Source organism: Calypte anna, chromosome 5A (assembly GCF_003957555.1).
Source record: "Calypte anna isolate BGI_N300 chromosome 5A, bCalAnn1_v1.p, whole genome shotgun sequence".
Taxonomy (NCBI): Eukaryota; Metazoa; Chordata; class Aves; order Apodiformes; family Trochilidae; genus Calypte; species Calypte anna.
In genome coordinates, this window is record NC_044251.1 from 28,791,078 (window position 1) to 28,812,008 (window position 20,931).

Below are 20,931 nucleotides of genomic sequence, written 5' to 3' on the forward strand. Positions count from 1 at the left end.
CTTTTACATCATCTACTTTTAATTACCTTTCAGAAATAGAGTACTACAGGGAACCAAAGCTCTTTTTTTCTTGCAAGACATCTGAAAAGATCAGGTGGCTCAGCTCTATTTAGACCATAATGGGAGCTCAGGGTCTACTTCTCAGCAAAAATCCCAACCTAAATATTAAGGGATGTATCTCTGGGGCTGCCAGCTGCCAGAGACCTAACACTGACACACATTCAGAGCAAAGGGTTTTATGTCAGCTGAGGATTTGCACGCACATGCTGGCATATTTGACAAACATTGCCTGACAGATGTGTCATTCTCAAACACTTGAAAGAAGAAAAACATGTAAAGATATAGATGCTTATAACTCAGGAAATATATAATTGTTCTACAAGGCGTAACAAATGCCATGGCACAAACTTAACTTTGATATAAGAGAAATAATCTTCCATCAGTAGTCTCCAAAGCCATCTTTTAAAGATACCACAAACGATTATGTTTTGAAGGCATTTCATATTACTGAAATTTTCCTCCCCATCGAATTCATAGGGCTCAGCAGGTACCTTGCTAAAGGCTGATTCAAAAAACAGAAGTATGTTATCACCATCCCAGAGGAAAATGCATCTGAATCTAACAGGGGATCACTGCTGAACACAGCATAACTGAGTCTCCAATGGCTACGCCTGTGCTCAAGGAGTGTAACACAATCATAAACATAGAACTATAGAATGGTTTATGTTGGAAGGGATCTTTAAAGGTCATCTAGTCCAATCCTCCTGCAGTTAGCAGCAACTAGATCAGGTTGCTCAGAGCCCTCTCCAGCCTGACTGAGTCTTTCCAGGGATGGGGCATCTACCATCTCTTTGGGCAACCTGTTGTAGGGTTTCACCACCCTCATTGTAAAAAATTTCTTCCTGATATACACAATAACATCCAAGACATTCCCAACAGGGCTACTCTCAATCCTTTCATCCCCTAACCTGTACTGATACCAGAGATTGCCCTGACCCATATGAAGGCCCTTGCAGTTGGCTCCGTTTAACTTAATGAGGTTCACACAGCCCCACATCTCAAGCTTGTCCAGGTCCCTCTGTATTGCATTCTGTCCCTCGGGCATGTCAGCTGCACCAGTCAGTTTAGTGTTGTCTGCAAACTTGCTCGATCCCACTGTCCCAACAGTGCTGGTCCTGATATGGTCCTCTGGGGTACACCACATGTCACTGATTTCCATCTGGACATCGAGCTATTGAACACTACCTTCTAGATGCCACCATCCAACCATTCCTTATCCAATGAACAGTCCACTCATCAAATCAGTATCTTCCCAATTTACAGAGAAGGAGGTTGTGGGGTTGTGAGGCCAAAGGTTTTACAGAAGTCTAGATAGAAGATATCCTTTTGTACAAGTGACAGTGCTTGTGAAAACTATATTCCATATTTTAAAAAAATAATATTTCTTTTATCTCTCTTTAATTACACGTCATGTGTCAACAGTCACATATGAGACCTTAAACCCACACTATTTAACAAACCTCAGGGAAAGGATCTCAGCAGAACCAATTTGGTTAACGTTTGGGGGCTGTAAAACCTGGTATCATGTCTTGAATACTAGCACCACTCCCAACACTCTAAACTTCACTGGCTGCCCCTTATCTCCAGCCTTTGTAGTGAGCACCGTACTAGGGATATGGTCACTTCTCTTTTCCTGCCTTAAATGAAAGAGTTCCACATCCTGGCCCATTCCTCACAAAATAGTTTATTGGGCCTTATTTTATTGCACAAGGCCCTTGCCCTTGGATCCTCCCACCCTGAAGCACTGGCAGCAAGCAGCAGGTGAGGTGTGAGCTTCCTCTGCAGACATGCACACAAATGGGCTGCTCTTGTGCGTGTCACCGGCTGGGTGCTGCTGGAGCTTTTGGTAATTGCTCACCTTCAGCTAGCCACTTATTTGTATCTCCTTTTCATTTTAATGCAAATCTTTGAAATTTCAAGGAACTTAGTATCTTAGACACTTCTAGCTCTCTAGAAGATTTGATGGAAATAGGAAGAGGAGTTCAAAAGCTATTAGGAGCTAAAAGATCCTGACACGCTGCGTGGCCATGACTATCTTACTTCCTTATGAAATAAAAGTAACAAACCTCGCAAAAACCTTACCAAAACCCGGGGAATTCTGGAAAAAATGGTAGATAAAAGTCTGTGGTGATTTCATCGAAGTCCCCTGAGAGGTTTTCAGCACAGCATGAGCAATCCTGCCTGGCCTGCACTGGGCAGTGGTTTGGCAGGGCTGGCAGCACGAGCAAGTCTGGCACGAAGAGAAACTGTCAGCTTCCTCCTTACTCTGAGGCAGCACAGGATTTCCTCTCTGCCTCCTATCGTGTAGTAGGAGTGAAAGAGAGGATGACAATCTAAAGACATGTCAGCCCACAAAAAAAAAAAAAAAAAAACAAAAACCAAAAAAAAAACCACCTCAACCCAGCAAAACCAAACAAGCAAAAAAGAAAACCAGCTCAGCATGGTGCCACTGGTTGAAAGGTAGGTAAGATTTAAATAGAAATAATCCCCAGAAACTATCTAGTTCAGGTTATCAACTAACAAGCTGGTTAATTCCTGTAAAGATTAATCTTTTAAATTATTATGTCTGACAGATGTTTACTGAAGAGGAATTAGTCTAGAATTTGCAGCATAAAAAAAGCAAGAAATAAAAATGCAGACAGGCATGTCAGAGATAAGATTTTTAGAAATCGTTAGCTCACCCTCTAACATAATTAAGATTGTCCTTTCTATGCACTTATCTTCCACTCTTTTTTCAGTCTCAGCTCTCTAGCAGGAGATTCCCTTCACAGACTGACACACCAATCTAGATTCTGCTCTGTTTCAATCATGCAATGCAAAAAAGATGTTAGCCACTATTTTCAGGCAGTACCCCTGCTGCACAACGTGGCTGAATGAAATACACTTTGCAGATGTTAGCTGTCTCTTGTGATGGAACACATGAGGAACTCTCCAACTCTGATTCCCCAAAACTATTGGAAAATATAAAGCAGATTTTTGCCAGTTAAGTAGGATCTCACTGGCTACATCTGTTGTCAGATGTCCAGTGAAACCCACTGGTTTGGTCTAACCACCATCCCAATGTTGTAAATATACCTAACAGACTTCAGGACCAAACTAGATCCCAATTACACTCAGCTAATGTGAATTCAAAGCAAGTCCAGATGACCAACAATCTTTCTAGTTTTACAGTTGCTGTGCATCATAATTTGTCACTGAGTAGCATTTCTAGGATTAAATTACAACTAAGGGAAAGGTGGAGAAATTAGTGAAAACAAAAATGAGGGGAAAAGGTTGGTGCAAATTTTGTTTCTTTCAATCAAGCTAACCCTGTGGAGCTGCTAATATAGAGGATTAGCTCAAGACCAGTAATCTTATTAGACTGGGACTCCAATGCAGCCAACCTGAGAATTTTGCCACCAACGGTGAAAAAATACTGAGACAGAATAGGAGGAACATCTTGTTTTAGGATTGTGTTGCTCTTTGAATGATGGAATTTTAAATGGCCATAAATCAACTCCTTTACAAACTTTTCCCCTGTTCTCACTCCTCCATGCTAAATCCCACAGTCAGCATAAATTTGCCATAGCCCTGCTTAAAAAAAAAAAAAAAAATTTGAAAAAAGGACTGAAACTACTAGTACTGAGGAAGCAGTGTATTTATGGCCAACATCAACTATACACAGCAGCTTCTGGAACACAGCAATAAGCCAGTCTCTTTGGCTGACTGACCTAGAAAGCAAAGGAGCCAAGCAGCCACCCTGGTGAGAAGACAGCTGCAACCTGGAGGCAGCAATGAAAGGATCAAACTGACAGCCAGAAATGCAGCATTCCCCATTAAACTTTCACGTAAGTTAGCACCACAACATATTCTAAATATATAAATCCTAGATTACCACAAACATAATTCCCTTTAGATCAAATTTGACTTAACATTTTCCCATATTTTAAAAGGAAACTGTAGTTTCAGCAAAATATTTCAAAAGTTCCCACAACATCTGAGATCCCATTCCCTTCTTTCCCATACAAAGAACACTATTTTCAGTTTCAGCAAGGGATAGAACAGTGTTTTTTCTACTCTTCAGGACAACTATAATTTCTGTTGTAGTAGAAAAGCATTTGAATGGCCCCTGTATTTGGATGGCCTTACATCTTTATGTTCAAGTATGGATTCAATTACATCTGTAAGAAAACCAGCTGGATCATTTTAGATTATCTGTAAGTCTGTAGGCACTGCAAAGAAAACTTATTTCTGAAAACCCATGGAGTTAAATGACTGGATTGCCCCACCAACTAAGTTCCTATACTTAAGTGATACTCAGGACAGACTGGCTTCACAGCCAGTGATGTACCCAATCACTAACTGTTTGGAAGCAGAAATTGTCACCCCAATAGGGTCACAAGGGTTATAAAGTGCTGTCTGAGCTCTGACAAGGAGCTATGAAACCCCTCAGGTAGGAAAGAGAGAAGCAGTATAAAATTTTTGGTCCAAGACTATTATAACTGTTATATATTCTTCCTTCCCTGCATAGGCTCAGCTCCTGTCTGTGAACCAGCACTCCCCCAAGCTGCAGGTAGCACCTGGAGAGGAACAGTGGCATCCCCAGTTTGCAGAGATTACTGCTGAGACAGAAGAGAAGAGGCAGAATATGGATACAGAGCTACAGAACACACACAGGAGCAACAAGGCAGTATCAGCATGAAAAGCCACAGGCACAGCAGCAGCTCCCTGTCCACAGCCAAATTTCCACAGATGTTGCAGCTAAAGAGTTTTAAGGAGGAATCTGAGATGGTCATGACATGGATTACATGGGAGGACAAGACTGGGAGACAAAGCATGAAAGCCCTCCAGTGAAAGTGTATCAAGCATTAGCAGAGGCTGGCCAGAGCTTAAAGCTGCTCTCTTAACAACCAGTGAAATGCAGCTTGGGGCTATATGGGAATCAAAATTTCCATATTCTGGGAAAGATCATATTTCTAACTATATTTTAATTCTGAATAATACTGGTATAAAGTAATTGTCTATGCAATTGTTACACCCCAGAGAATCTGGTTTGGAATTGCTACAAGAGAACATTTCAGAAAAGGAACACCCACATCAAGCATTCAGGTTCTCCCGAGTACTGGGTTTGGACATCCTGGCAGGGCACTGAGTGCTTGGTCTCTCTTTCTGGTACAATTTCACTCTGTGTAAATAATGAATCATTATGCAGAACCTAATCATTAGGCACAGCTTTATGATTCAGCTCTCCCACCTGCATGCTGAGCATCTGAAAGATTGGGCTGAGGTAGTCATTATGTTCTGTCCCATTCAGCAAGAAAGAAGGTATTTTAACAGACAGCATTAAAAGAAAACAAACAAACAAACAAACCCACAAAAATACACACAACTCCCCCCCCCAGAAAAAACCAAAACACCAAAAGCCCACAAACAAAAACCCCAAAAACAAACAAAAAAACCCACAACTACCCCCCACAAAACCAAACTCTGAAAAATGTCTGAAAAAAGATCTGAAAAAAGATCTGATTTAAGCAAGATTAAAAGAACCAAGATGTAGGTAGGTTAGCTGCTGGTGTCTTAACTGAAAACATCTATTTGCAGATCTACAAACTAAGGTGCAAGCTGCTAGTAGCAATAACCTAAAAACACTACAAATACCGGAGCAATAGACCACATAGGAAGAGCACCCTGTAGTAAACAAATGCATGAGGAGTACAGAAGCAGTCTTAACAGCCAGGTACATTCCTCAGCACTGACTAACTACAACTTTTCAACACTAGCAAGGCTTAAAAAAAAAAAAAAAAAAAAAAAAAAAAAAAAAAAAAAAAAGGATGTGACACTTAAAGTACTGGGATTAAATGTGTTCATGTAATTACTTACATAAATGTTTTAATATTTTGGCAAGTGTCTTCAGCTCTTCCACCAGACAGCAAGTACTACTTAGCTCTGCAGACCAGAATGACAGTGCTATCATTACTTATTCTCTCAGTACTCAATAGCTGGACATGCAAACAGTTGAGAAGAAATAAAGTAACACTGAAGGTAAGAATACCTTTAGGGTTGCTGGTAGCCTGTCCCAAGCACCCCCCAGGTAACTGCCATCAGGTGGCTATGGTGTAAAAGCATCATGACAAGAGAAGTCTCCGAGGCAGTGTCTGAAGAAGGGGTATTTGCAAATGAACAGAAGTTTCCTCCTCCTCTATAATGCTGGAGAAAGTTCTGGGCAACACAGAGATGTGGGCCTTAGATCTAGGCTGCTGGCCATATAGCTCGGACAGCAAAGCTATGATGGCCTCACAACCAGGGGTGCAGGCAGCTGCCAGGCAATGCCAGAGACACTCCTGCTATCTCTGCCTCCTTGCAGTAACTTTCTCTCACTAATTTACCATCATTTTCCTTTGTCTCCCTAATTTTTAATTTATTGATTCTATACTTATCCAGAAGCTTCTTTCAAGGCAGGGAAAAATCACTTTAGGGATTCCAAACAGGGCTGGTTTTCTGACAAGGACCTTTAGTTCTAGACCAAGGCACTGCCTTCCAAATTAAGTCCCTCAGAGGAGAAGCAGCCATACCTGGGGATGGATTTGAGAAAATCTGGGTGAATAAATTAATTATACTCTGAAAGCATCTTAAAAAATTAAGTAGTAACTAGGGAACAAGGATACAGGGAAAGGGGGAAGAGTACTACAAGACAAGATTTGAAGCTTGTATATTAAAATATAGAAGAAAAACAAAACAAAGAAGGCTTGGATTTTTTTTCCTTTCTTTTATACTGAAGACATTTTCTGTAGATGGGTTTCTCACACCAGCACCATGCACCCACGGACAGAACAACTAATGGAGGTGGTAGGTCTATAATTTGAGAATACAAGAGAAAATCCCAGGCTCTGGTGAAGCCAAGGGCAATATTCACTGAGCCAAGACTTCTACCCTGGCTCCTGTGGACTTAGAAACAAGTTAACAAGAAATTTTTTTCCTTGGGTGATCACTTTATCTGGAGATCTAAATTAACCCAAGCACTTCTCTGGTGTTTACTAAACTGGTATTATTACCAATGTACTTCACACAAAGCCTGTGCTTAACCCACTGCAGCTACAGACCATTTCTGATGACTTACATACGAAACATCACCTCCCATCACCACCAGCCACTGTCATCTGCCATTCATGTAATCACTACCACGTTCCCACAGAGACTCGAGAGTCTTTATGCAAAGAGATTTTTGCATTATGAAAACTCAGACATCTGAGTTAAGGGGAAAGAACTGACAGCTCCAAAGATTACTTTCTTTAATTTACACAAAGACTCTTTAAGGCAGGGGCATATTTCTTCACATGATCCTGCCTTTCCATCTAACTGACTTGAAAACGCAATGGATACATCAGTGCTTATACTCTTTCCATCCTCTGCTTCCCTCAGCTTCTCCAGGTGGTACCCACATCAGGGTACAAATCCTGGATACAGACCAGCTGTTACATCTCTTAAATTACAAGTCAGTCAGAACCAACGCAGGGTTTTCTACTAGGATTGCCTCATTGTAATGGCATAAAAACAAACATGCAATGCTGTAAATCACATATGACTTCCATGTAAGGTGGAGACAAAACACAGCCAAATGTAATCCCTACACTTTTATCACAGCTTAATTTTTTAACTGCAATTATGTCAGTCCATCTGAGTAGGTGAGTCATTGTGTGAGATAATCTTGTAGGGTAAAAGCTCCATTCTTGTTGGTTTTTAAATAAACCCAGGCAGCCAGATCCAGTATGGGTGGTTTATGCTGTCTCACCCTTCACACTCTCCAGCCTAGCACCTACAACACAGATACCACATACATCAAGTGTACCCTATGAGATGTCAGTGTCATCACAGATGGAGATGCTGATGGTTTCAGTAGCATCTATCTTTCAAACATAACTTCCAACAGACAGTGCCAGACTCAGAAACACAAAGCACCTGACATCACTAGTTCCATTTTATACCTCTGACTGTATATGCTCCTTCAGCACTGTAGAGCAAACCTGTGGCACAGAACACAGCTCTTCTCAATCAATCCAGTGCAGAGAGAGAAGGACGACCATGTGCTCAACAATACATCTCAACTTGTGTGTTGTTTGGGGGTGAAGGATTACGGGCTTGACAACTATGCTGTTTATTCAGCACAACTATGCAAACAGTTTCAAGAGAATAACGAGAACTCTGGTTGTATATACCAGCCTAGATCAAAAAAATACTTAGGGTTCACTTGATCTTGAAAATCAAGTATTTTCAAGGGGCCTTGAAGAACATCTCTCTCTCTATCAAAGATAACAGCTTCCTGAATATTCTGTTCTTTAGACCCACAAGAAACAACACCAAAAGAGGTTATAAGGTCCTAATACCTTCCAACAGTGGGAGGAACCTTCCTGGGAAGCCTGCACTCCACACTACCAGTCAGACTTCTGTCACTGATACTGACACTCCCAATGAATTCCTGCATCACCTGAGCAAACACCATAGCCTCACATGCCTCACTTGGCTCAGCTATCCCAGATACAGTAATACCTACCTGCCTCAAAAGAATCCAAAGGTTTTTGTGGGTGTCATTGCTCTAAAATCTAGTGCAGTCTCAGGCTGAATAATGTGTGCAGTTCTAGGTCCCAAAATTTAAAAAGGATGCTAAGGTACTCAAATGCCTCAAGAGGAGGGCAACAAAGCTGATGACAGGGCTGGAAGGCATCTCCTATGGGGAACAGCTGAGGACTCCGGGTTTGTCTAATCTGGAGAAAAGGAGGGTGACATGCGACCTCATTGCTCTCTACAGCTTCCTTAGGGGAACTGGAAAGGGAGGTGCTGGGCTCTTCTCCCTGGTATCCAGAGAGAGAACATGTGGGAGTCATTCAAAGCTGCAACCAGAGGAGGTTTGGCTGGACATCAAGCAGCTCTTTTTTACCTAGAGGGTGGTCAAACCCTGGAGCAGGCTTCCAAGAGAGGTGGTCGATGCCCTGAGCCTGTCAGTGCTTAGGAGGCATTAGGACAATGCCCTTAACACCATGAGTTAATTTTTGGTCAGCCCTGAAGTGGCCAGGCAGGTGGACTACAGGACCATTACAGGTCCCCGCCAACTGAAACAGAACATTTTAAAATTATTATTATTATTATCATCATCATAATCAACCACAAGGAAAGAAGTATGTAGCCTAATGTAAAATGTTTCTAGGATTCCCTGGTGACAGGCACTGTATCTACTAAGTATAACAGTAAGTTGCCCAGCACAAGCTATCCCACATGCCTCTCATTCATCTTGAGCTCCCAAATATTACTGTCACATTTCTGAAAAGGTTATCTGCATAGCACAGTTATTTCACCTTTTAATACCACTAAACAAACACTAGTCAAGAACAAAACAAGCAAGCCACAGCTTGATATCTGCATTCCAAGAAAATTACAGTCTCATAGTTCTCCTTGTTTCTTCTGTTATGTTGTTTCATGTATCTGTCCAGTGAGACCCAAAGCCACTTAATCCTCAGCCTGTTAAGAAAGAAAAATTCTCCTGAAATCCCTTGCTATGAAGAGCTTCATATCAAGCCCATGTCTGCTGTTTAAGTGTAACAGAGAAGATGCTTGTACCAAGAGACATGAAAAGCCAGTTCTGCTAAAGGGAAACCAATGAATCCATTTCATCTTTAAAATCACTGCATTTCTCCTTGGAATACAATTAAACTGTGTGCACAGACAGAGAGTGACACCAAAGATTTCTCATTAACCTGATACATTGTCAGTGAGAATGTCCTTCCCTGTCAGATAACCATCCTTATCTCGACACTGAGGTGCGGCTTCTTCAGATCACTAAAGTTAAATACCCCAGGGCTCACCATTCCTTGAGTAATATTTTGTAATACAGGCAGTACCACACTGTGATCCAATTTATTAACAATACAGAGACATCCCATGATAAGCAAAGCTCATGATGCTTTGAGTCTACACAGCAGTGACTCCAAGAGCAATGTCTGACAGACAGCACGTTTACTGCTTGTCCTGCCTTCATCCAGCTGCAAGTCAAGATGTTGGAGAGTCACCAGTTCTCATGAAAGGCAAGGACTAATGTGAAGCTTCAGCTCTAAAGAGTGTTCAAGGAGAAATTCTTCTGTATGATCTCCACTTCCATTTAAACATACTGTTTCTTTAAAACACTGACTGCTATGCACTAAGCAGTCAGATGCTAAAGAACAAAAGGGAAAAGTAAATTTTCAAATGTAATAGCAAAATTGTATTTAAGTTGACTCTGATAATGCTGCAGCTAGCAATGAAAAAATTGTTATAAGAAGATTCTACCTTCCTAAATACATATGCTAGTATTGGCTACAGGCAATGGAAACATTTCAGACCAAAACTTTAGTAAAATTCAAGGATGTGTAGTTATCACTAATCGTTATTAGTCTGAGTTTTGATGTTTAAACACTGAATATTAGACACTTTTCATTTTTTCTCATGTCATTGCAGAGTATTTTTATTTAATCAGCATTAACTACAAGCACAAATCCTACCATTCCATTGCTTGCAGAGCAGACCTGCATGATCAAAAAAGACCCTGAGCACCTGCTTTGCATTTTTTAGCTTCACAGAACTTAAGTCAAATGAAGGCCAAGAAAGCCGAGACATTCCTGACCAGGAAGACTTCCTGATGAGGAAGAACTACCATTAAGAGATATTTTCCTTGAAGAATAAAAGTATTCCACTGCCTACACTCCAAAGGCAGAGGGGAAACTTTTGACAGATTCAAAGATGTATTTAGGAACCTGGTATTTTTTCATGTTGATTTCAGGTGCCTGAATCTTTGTCTTCATACAGTTGTCAAACTAAAAAACTTGTCTGGCAGTTACACCCTCTATTAACATCCCACTAGCTCAATTTTTACCATGTGGCTTTTTCCTTTCATGTGCCCAGATTGCTAGGATTCACTGTTAGGTCACAACCCTGAAGTGGACATGTACAATACAGTTTTAAGGGACCCTTCCTAGGGACATCATTCAACTTGTATATATGGTAGAAATAGTTTGCCAGGAAAGGTCATAGCTGTCATGAAATCCTGTCTACAGCTGACAAGGACCAACAGTTAAAAAAACCCAAACTAAAAATTAAATATCTCATCATTGCTACAAATGATCTGAGATTTGCCCTACCAGCTGCATGAAGGAATAGAATACACTAATACATTATTCTGAGTCAGGATAAGTAATCATCACTATTGCTTGATTTCATGGGAACTATGTTTATAGGATCACATTTGACAAATCTTGACAATTATAGTAATAAATGTTGGCCAATATTGTCCAAATAAAATAAATCCAGAGATGCCAGCTGAGATCACAGTCCTCCTGTTCTCGATGTATTTGCACAAATGTGTGCCTGGCAGAACAAAGACAGGAGCTCTGGCCTGGAGAAACAGAGATGTAACAACAAAGCGCTTTGTGACCAGCACAACTTAAATCAGATCTCCTCCAGAACTGTGTTCCTTGGTTGATTCAATGTTTACACTGAACTGTACCACAATTTTCTGTTTCCATGTTCAAAATGCAATGTATCAAATCAGAGTTATTCTTTGACGTTTTAAGGGAGATGCCAGTTCAGGGGCATTCACCCAGAAAAACTTTCTCCTTTTCATCTTTAACTTTCTTCTCCTTTAACTTCATTTACACCTAATATCTGTCAAATGGAAGCAGTCACTACACTAAAAACTGGAGAAAACTGGCAAGTGCCTGACACTAGACTCATTTATCCCTGTTGGCTTGTTTCTACAAAATGTGCAAGTACTTAATTACCTTGGAGCAGTTCTCCTTATGTCACACTAGTTCAAACACGAAAATGGTACTAAAATATTATTTAAGGGACAAATACCAACATGCACATGCATATGCATATTAAGGGATGGCATAAATCTTCTTTCCAACACAAGCTATGCAAAAAGATGAAGGGTAGTTATCTTTTTGAAGCTGTGATGCAGCAGTTGGAATTGCTGTTGAAAGTCGTGGAGATGCAAGTACAGCCAAATCGTGAGGCCAAGCATCCACAAGTATATAAACAGATTTTCAGGATAATATGAGAGCCACAAATAACTAAAATGGCACAGAAAAATGGTTTACATGAGAGGAAAGCTAGACACTCTTTTTAATGAGATCAGTGCATGAAGGAAAACCACAAATGGACTTGAAAGCATGGTAAATGTCTTGACCAGGATACTAGGGAAAGGAAGACAAGTGAAATACACATCTGAAGGAAAAAACTGGAACTATCAGAAGATGGAATGCAAGAAATGATGCAAGTACCACAGCACCGCAATCTGAATTGTAGCTAATTCTGAGTTCCTTGGGAATTAGAGGAGTCCAGATCTGATGATTCACAATGAACATGAAAACAGCACTGGGTGTAGGAGAAAGCTTTTTTATGGAGAGCCCATCAGCTTTGTCAGACTCCACTTCCTGACAGATAGTTTGTAGGGAACAATGTCCCCGTGACTCACTGAGAGATATTTTCTTCTCACTGAAATAAAAGTCGCCATGGGACTGATTGCAGCAAGTTACATTTCCTTGAGATCCAACTGGCTCACACACTTGGCAGCCACAGAGACTGTGCCAAGCTGATGTGTGTTTCAACAGCCCACAGATTTGAGACACTCCGAAAAAGAAGGAAACCACTTGAAGACAACCAATCAGCTTTTAAAGTTTTGTTGCATTTTTAAAATTCTTTCCCCAGAAAACAACCACTGTGTACAAAGATTTTCAAATAGCACGCAGCGTGCCAAGAGCTTAAAAGTATCATCCAAAAAGCAGCAAGGAGCTGATAGTAGTAGCATAGTGACATTATTTTTCACTAATAGTAGTAGCATAGTGATATTATATTTAACTAATGATTTACGATAGCCAGACTTACATTTAAAGCAAAAGAAAGGAAGGCATCCTACTCCGATGAATTTGCAAAATAATGCAGTGTCTTGCAAGCATAATTTTCACAATTATTCATCATATACATCCATAATTCCTGCAGGTTTCAGTCTACCTATTTGAGTAGACCTTTTTGTACTATCATAGAATAGATGGCAGGAGGAAGCTTAAGAGAAACCAAAGCCTTACTACACCGTGGGGTGGAGGGTGTTGACATACAGAAGGCGCACAGAATCAATAAATTAGGGTAGAGATTCTTATCACATGAAGACTGGGATAAGGACTTACAACAGTTGAGGAAGAAAAAGGGAGACAAGGTCAGACCTGTTTAAGGGGAATCAGAGCCAAACTAGAATACATTTAATAGATTTGAAGGGGAGAGAGGTGGGAAAGGAGAAGAGAAACAAGGAACTTGCAAACTGTAATAGAGCCCTAACTGGGGACTTACAGATGAAGAAACTTGACAGTAACGCTGAGCAACCGGCTTTGGCAAGAGCCTAACAACATCTGGGGAGGAAAAGTTGCAGAATGCAGCCGAACGCTTCCACCAAACGAAAGGTTTTCCCCGTTCAGCTTATATTATCCGGGGAGACACGCTGCAATTACTGCAGCTACTGTATTACCTCTATTAGCAGTACCCAGGGAGCTCTCGCAGTAGCCGGGGAGCTGCCTTGCCGAGGGTCAGCCCCGCGTCCGCTCCACAGCTCTGCCCGGCGCTCCCGTTACCGTTACCCCATGCGGCGGCGGCGGCACAAACCTGAGCAGCGGGGCCGGCACCGGGGCGCACAGCTCGGGCGGGGGAACCGGCCGAGGCGCAGCAGTTGCCAGGCGGGCTGCGGCGGGGCCGAGCGCCCGCTGCCGTTTCACTCCGCCTCGCCGATCCCGGGGACGCAGGGGCGCGGGCCGGGACTGGTGGGCAGCGCCGAGCAACAGGAGGCGGGTCTGGGGGCCGGGCGGGCTGTCAGTGAGCCCAGCCCAGCCTCCCCGCTCAGCGGGACGGGACGCCGCAGTCCCAGGGCGCCGCCGTTCCTTCGCCGTTACTCCCCCCACGCAGCTCCCCGAGCACCGGCAACAAGCTCTGAGCAGCGCCCTCGGCAGCACCGCAGGCCCCTTCCCGCGGGACAGGGCCCCACTCACCGCCGCGGCACCCGCCGCCGCCGTTTCCCCCGCGGGCAGCCCGAGGGGCCGCGGTGCCTCTTCCCCTTCACGCGGCCGCCTCTGGGTCGCTGGGGCGCTCACCCACCCTCGGCGGGGCCGCCCGGCACCGGCACCGGCCCCGCCGCTGCGGGGGCTGCGGGGCGGCTCGGAGGGCCCGCCCTCACCGCAGCAGCCCGGCCCGGCGGGCGGTGTTATGTAACGCGGGCCGCAGCCGGCCGCCGTCCCGCCCTGCGAGCAGCCGCCGTGAGGAGAAACCCGTGCAGAGCGGCAGCGGCGGGGGCAGGCACCCCGGCTGGCTCCCCGTCCCTGTCCGGGCACCGGGACCAGGCTGTCCCGGCCGGCGGGCCGACTGTCCTTGTGCGGCGGCAGGCGGGTGGCCACAGGCACCAGGTGAGCAGCAGGATTCGGCTATTTTTAGCCGAGTAAAGCGCACTAAGGAAAAAGCTGCTTCTCAAAGTATCATGCTCTGAGGGGCTTGGAGCTGTGAAAGTCATCAAACAGGAGGAGATGGGCAGCAAACCACTGATGATCTTTCCAGGTGCCGGTAGCCCCGGTGATCTGTGCCAACACGTGAGCAAATTTCTTAATGTTTCTTTTGAATGCCTGGAAAGCAGGGCGGTGTCCTGCGTTTCGGCACTTGTACAGAAATTAAACCACCCCAGCTCATCACAGTTAGTATGAACAGGAGGAATTCATTTGAATGCTAGGAGTGTTACAACAAACCGAGATCTTAGAAAACAAAAACTGTTTCCACTCGAGTCTGATTCAGAGTCTGATTCTGTATCCTATCTCAGCAGAAATCTGCAGCATACGCTTGGGTTATTATGGAAAAACCAGAAACAAAAGGAGCAGCAGGAACGGTGTGTGGCCAGCCACAGCGTCAGTTCTGTTGTCCAGCAAGAGAAGCAAGAAAGTTGTCAGCATCTCCAACTGCAGCATCAGAAAGTTACAGTCACACGAAAGCCACTGCAGTGAGCCACAAGGAAGGAAGGAAGAAAGAACGGTTTATTTATGTGAACAATGATATAACGTAAACAAATTGAACGAGCATGTGAAGAAGTTTGTATTTCACGAAGCACAAAAATGCACTCTTTGGCGGAGGTTACATTCTGCCCTCTGCTGCTGGGAATTTGTGCCGTTCATCTCCCTAATGAGCAGAAAAACAGAGTATTTGCGATAAAAGTCTCAGACCACATAGAACTAAGGGCGAGAGCCTTCAGACACTGGCAAAAGTGGAGAGAGGGTGAGCTCCCGGAGTCTGTGAGAGCTCTCCTACCCCTCATGCCGGACAGGGCAGGCTGGCTGACAGCAGTAATATCTGGCTGCACCAGACTGGGGAATCTCCATGGGCTCACTTCTCCCCATAGCCACCAGGTATTCGAGGTGATCACCCATCCCTGTGCCAACACAGCTTTAACTGAGATATCTCTGTATTTAAATTGCTTCCCAACCACTAGGGATCACTCTCATCAGCAGTGGAAAAGGTGAGTGGAAATTTTATCATTTGGAGTAAAGTTTATACCACTGGTGTGTAAAATTTCATCTGCCTGTGCGGTTAGTCTTGCCCCACATTAATTCAGATCTTATCTCTTAATGACCTTTGGAATACTGTGAAGAACCAGATAGAGCTCAAAAGGGTTGGCAAAGGAATGTGTCTATAATAAGTAGATGACAGAACAGAAAAATCTTATCTGTGGATTTGCATTGGGAAAACTGGCTCAGTTATCACTGTCAGTATATGAGGAGCTTGCTTACTGACAGCAAACAATTTCTTATTAAAACCACCTAGTTTACCTAGTATACCTAGACCTTTTAAGTCCAAAGTAAAAACAGCCCCTTGCTTTTACCTGAAAGCTTGCTGGTGTTGGACAATGCATCATTATATCTAAAAAATGCTTGTGTTAAGTTCCTCTTCTGCATTTCCCTGTGTGGTGGCTTTCATGACTCTGATTTTACTACCACAAACAGCTTCATAAATGCTGAGCTAGAAAAAACAATATCATAGGCAAACAGCAGGCATCAAGTAAATGAGCATTCAGTGCAGTACCCAAACAATATAAAGCTGCCCACATACCACACCTAAACAACAAAGGAGATGATAGAATGGCTGCCAGCAGTGTGGAAGGGTGGAGGAGCTTCTGAAAAGGAGAAAGCAGCAGCTCCAGCTCTCTTTCCTTGGAAGAAAGGAATATATTTTTAGAAGCAGTTGGCTCAGACTCTAAACCAAACCACGAGTGTTTGTCAGTGAATATACAGCATTTTCAGACACTTCCTGTGATGAGCAGAATACCCAAGAGACTGGGTGGAAAGCACCAAATACTGCAAAAGTAACAATGGTGTTGGCATGGTTTCCTCCACAGGAGAACCTGTGTGACATCTTCGGGGCAGCCAGGCAGCGCTTAAAATGCTGCAGGGCAGCTGCTCTCTCTTATTAGCATAACACACCCATTTATTCATGCTCATAACCGATGACAAACAAACATTAGACAGTATTAAGATGTATCCCTTTATGTTTGCTTGGGTAGAGCAGTGTAAATTGTTATTCAAATAATGAGTCACATGGCAGTGTTGTGGGAGGAACAGTATTTGTTGGCAGAGTAATATTTGTGCGCAGCACACAAGTGACATATCTTTGGCATGACAGGTATCAATATTGGGGCTTCTCGGGACTTTTTTTTTTTGGTGTTGTTTTATAGGTACTAAAAGTTGCACATTGCTTGACAGAGAGTTTCCATGGGTGGTGGTAAGAGTTGCTATAGAAAAACTCTCTCCTTTGTAGTTAAGGAATGAAGACACATAAACTCTCAATGCTCGTGTCAGAACAGATCTTGAGGAGCACTAGGACAAGGATCACACCAGTAAACCAGGTTAACTTCCTGCCTTGTATGCATGTGGAGATCATCCAGGCTGAACCTGGAATTTCACATTCTCCCCACTGCATATTTTGGAATTTACCTTTTGTCTAATTTGGCTCCACATCTTGGGCACAGACTGACTGCCTCCCCAGGGAAGTGGTACTTTGTGCTAAGGTATCATTACTCACACCAGTGGCCCAAATATTCTCCAGTAATTACAGGTTTCCTGTTCACCTAGGCTCAAACTCGTGGGCAGACTTCAGTATTTAACACCCCAAGGACACTTAAAATTTAAGCATAGATTCTGCAAAAACAAAGTTTGAATTAATTGATTTTTTTGTTGTTGTTTTTGTTTTGGTTTTTTTTGTGCCAGCATGTTTCATGTTTCCAAGTCTAATGAGGTTCACACAATGTTAAATACACAAAGTGTTAACAACATGCCTTAAATCAACTGTTGAAAATCAAGGCCTTTACACCCATATACACTTCTGAGAATGAGGCTTCAGCAAGTAGGATCTATAAATTTGGATTTACAAGTCCAAATATCACCGCAGTAAGCATATGAAATTATAAGCAGAGAAATTGATTTCAAGTTTTCTTTTGGGTGTAAGAGACTGCCAAAGAAGCATCAGATCTCTGCAGCTTCTGCAAGCCTAACAGTGAAAACAATGTAGGAAGAAGGTTAGCAGACAGCAACTGACGTAAGTCCACTGAAATAAAAGAGAATTAAGCCAGTACATATCAGCTGAGGTACAGCTCCATGTATTTATGAGCAAAACAGACTGTTTGCATCACATGCACTAGACATCAGGGTTCTTTGTGTGAACACTTGATTGAATCACACCATGTTGTTTGGAACATACGCTCTAGAGGAACAGTTGTCACTGATGATGCTGGAGTCCAACTCTATCAAAACATTAAACAATAACATTTGCCCTCCATATTCATACCAAACAATTTTTGTTTCAAGAGCAAAGCAGCTCTTGCTCTTCCAAGCATAATTATTTCTTGCACCCTCTTTGCAGGTTCTCACAGGCTTGGATTTTTTCTCACTCTGGTGCCTACACATCTCTAACAGTCTGAAAGCACTCAGAAAGCTTTTTTTTTTTTTTTTTTTTTTTTTTTTCTCTCTCCCTAAATGTAAGAAGAAACACTAAATGTCCAAAAGAATGCACTAGGTCTGTTAAAAGTTAGTAAGGGAAGAAAGCTCAAACTTTGGAGACAGTATCACTTCACAGCTAGTAGACACAAAAACAACAGAAAAAGGTTGTTGTACACTTAACTACACTGGTGCAGTTTTGCTGATGCATCTGCAGTAGTGAAACTCTTTATATTGGCTTTATTAAAAGGAAGCTTTTAAAATACTCCTTCTACATGGAAGAAAATTAAGACTGTGTATCTGAGTACCAATATAATTATTTTGTTTTAAAAAATATTCTTCAAGCAAAAGTGTCAAGCAGAGAACAACTGAACATAGACCAAGTTAGAGGTTGAAACAAAACCCCAAGATGCAACTCTCCTTAACCCAAGAAGCATCTTCACCATCAGGCTATGAAGTGCCACACCGTTTGCTCTCTGTGCCTCCCATCCCTCAGGGTGACTTGAGGTTTTTTTTTCCTGTAGCTTGTCTGTATCATTAAGACATCACCAAGGGCAGCAGCTATGCAGGAAATGTAAGATGTAGATAAGTTAGAAACTGTAACTAGAATGAAAGATTGAATTTACTTTGTTCCTTTGAGATATCTCCCCTGCTTTCAGCTACTTTCTTCACAGTATTTTTTAAAGAGCTGCATAGCTCTCTTTTCCCAAGTGTCTTTACAGTCCTTGGTGGCCTATTTAATTGAGTAAGATAAGTTAACATGGAATTAAAAGGAGGCTGCAAATTGAAGCAGATAGTAAAAGTATCTTGCAGAAAACAGAGAGGGCGGGGGACAGAAGATAATTGTTTATCCACTTGTAAATAGAAATAGAGAAGCTTGCTCATGCCACATGCCTCCCTCCAGGTGAGATAAGACAGGTGGTATTGCTGAGGCTTGTGCAGTTTGGAGCACACATCACTTGAGAATCTTGTGTATGCCTACAAACAATGAGAAAGACTAGGTGGTATATTAAAACCAGAAACCATTTCTTACCTATAAATCTTATTGTTATTAACCTACAAAACTTTGATTAATATTAAAGCAAATTAAAGAGCAAACATTTGATATCCACGGTAAACTGGAATAAAGAGAAGTCCAAATGGTTTCCCACATTTTGAAATTAGAGCTATTCTGTTCTGAATGTATTTCATACTGTATTTAAACAAGAAAAAAACCCAAATACTATGACTACCACTACTACTACTATTTTTAAATACATATATGAAAATTAAGTTTATGATTAATCCTGCAGAAAAGCTACATTTTGATCTTTCTAACACAGCAGCTGAAGAAGACTTGGGTTTTATGTTACTAGCGATTCATGCTCTGAACTCTCTGGGGACCAGAATGGTTTATCAACTGTGTTACAGTAACACCTGGAGAACTCCAATTGCAGAGAGACCCAGTTTGCTAGGGACTCTTAATGTGCCTAAAGAAAAAGACTACGTGTTCTGTAGCAGCAACAATTCAGCCACACGAGAAAGTGGAAGAGGGAAGAATTACTTTGACTTCTCCCTTGAAAGTGTGAAGGCAGCAGCAACAAAATGGAAGGTTGTATGTTTAGGATGCAGTGATAACTTCTGTAATTAACAGCAATGCCTCTGTTGACACTTGGCCAGAGACACACCAGAGGAAACTAAGGCCCACTGAAAATCAGGATTTGAAGCCAAGTCTCCTGTGTTCTGTAGATCCTTTCTTTTGTAGGTTTTTGTTTGTTTGTTTGTTGTTTTGCTTTTTTGTTTGTGTGGGGTTTTTTGTTTGGTTGGTGTTTTTTTTCCTTTTTTCACTCTTCTCCACAAAATTTTTTTTAAGTTACAGAAGGAGATGCTAGAAGGTGGTTTAAAAAATATTCTCTGGAGTCCTCTGGATAAATAACAAAGACAAGAGCCGAAATATAAAATCACCGAAACTTTTTACTATTAAAATAAATCTCAAGTGACTACTCGTGGCTGTCCCTGGTTCCCTTCTCACCTCAAATGGAGTTTTGCTGTTCTGATTTCCTTGAGACTCCACAGTCTGGAGCTATGCATCTACTTGCTTCTAGGTTTGCCTGCTATGGGAAACTATTTGTTTGCACCTAGTCTTTCAAGGGATGGGAAACATGCTACACAGAATTTTCCCATGTCACTTTTTAAAAGACTGTAGTTCTAGGAGAAGTTGTTACTTCTATCTCCCTCCTTCCATGGCACATAGACCTTAAGTCCACAATAATCTATCACAAAACTGCAGCAGAGCATACAACTTCCTCTGACCAAGTGTCTCAAAGTACAGTGACAGAAAGCAGTTTCTACCTTTGTCTCCTCACACCTCCGTGTTGTCTAGCAACAATTGAAAACTTGGATCTGAACAAATCTCTGGACAAAGAGCAAAGGGATACTGATAAGGAAGGGAGACAAAGGATGATCCAGTGATCTGCACGCCACCATCACAAGAAAAATGGTTGTTCTAAAACTCAGGCTTTTCCACAGGCTTTTGTTCAGAGTGCAAATGCTTTTTTTGGTTTTAAATGAAGGCAAGCTGATTATAAAACAGGCCTTTGTACAAGCCAGAAAACTGCTACAACTAAGTGGCACACAACTTTACAGTACAAGTTCTTTGTCCTGTGAGTTTCTAGCTCTGTGCAAGGAGGCTGCTGAGCAATCTCAGCTGCCAGGGACATCAGGAAGGAAGGAAGGCTGCTATGAACTGCAGAGGAACAACTTCGAGCACTGCAGCATTGAAACTTTGATCACTGAATTGTTAGAAGCTAACCTAAAGGTAAGCGTTAAAATTAGAGCTTCCATGCAATAATTTTAATGCAAATTTAGGAAAGGTGCATAC

General features: G+C 42.3%; 1 protein-coding gene across 2 annotated transcripts in view; it reads right to left on the bottom strand.

The window, feature by feature from the left end:
- Positions 1-14,195, bottom strand: part of SYNE3 (spectrin repeat containing nuclear envelope family member 3) — a 60,398-nt gene extending 46,203 nt beyond the window's left edge. Inside the window, exon 1 of one of the 2 annotated variants that reach the window (XM_030451858.1) lies at positions 14,097-14,195. The gene's annotated coding sequence lies outside the window, so the exon portion shown is untranslated. Of the gene's footprint in view, positions 1-13,716; positions 13,788-14,096 lie in introns of those variants that run through there. The other variant, XM_030451859.1, reaches the window with a different exon arrangement.
- Positions 14,196-20,931: the final 6,736 nt, after the last annotated feature.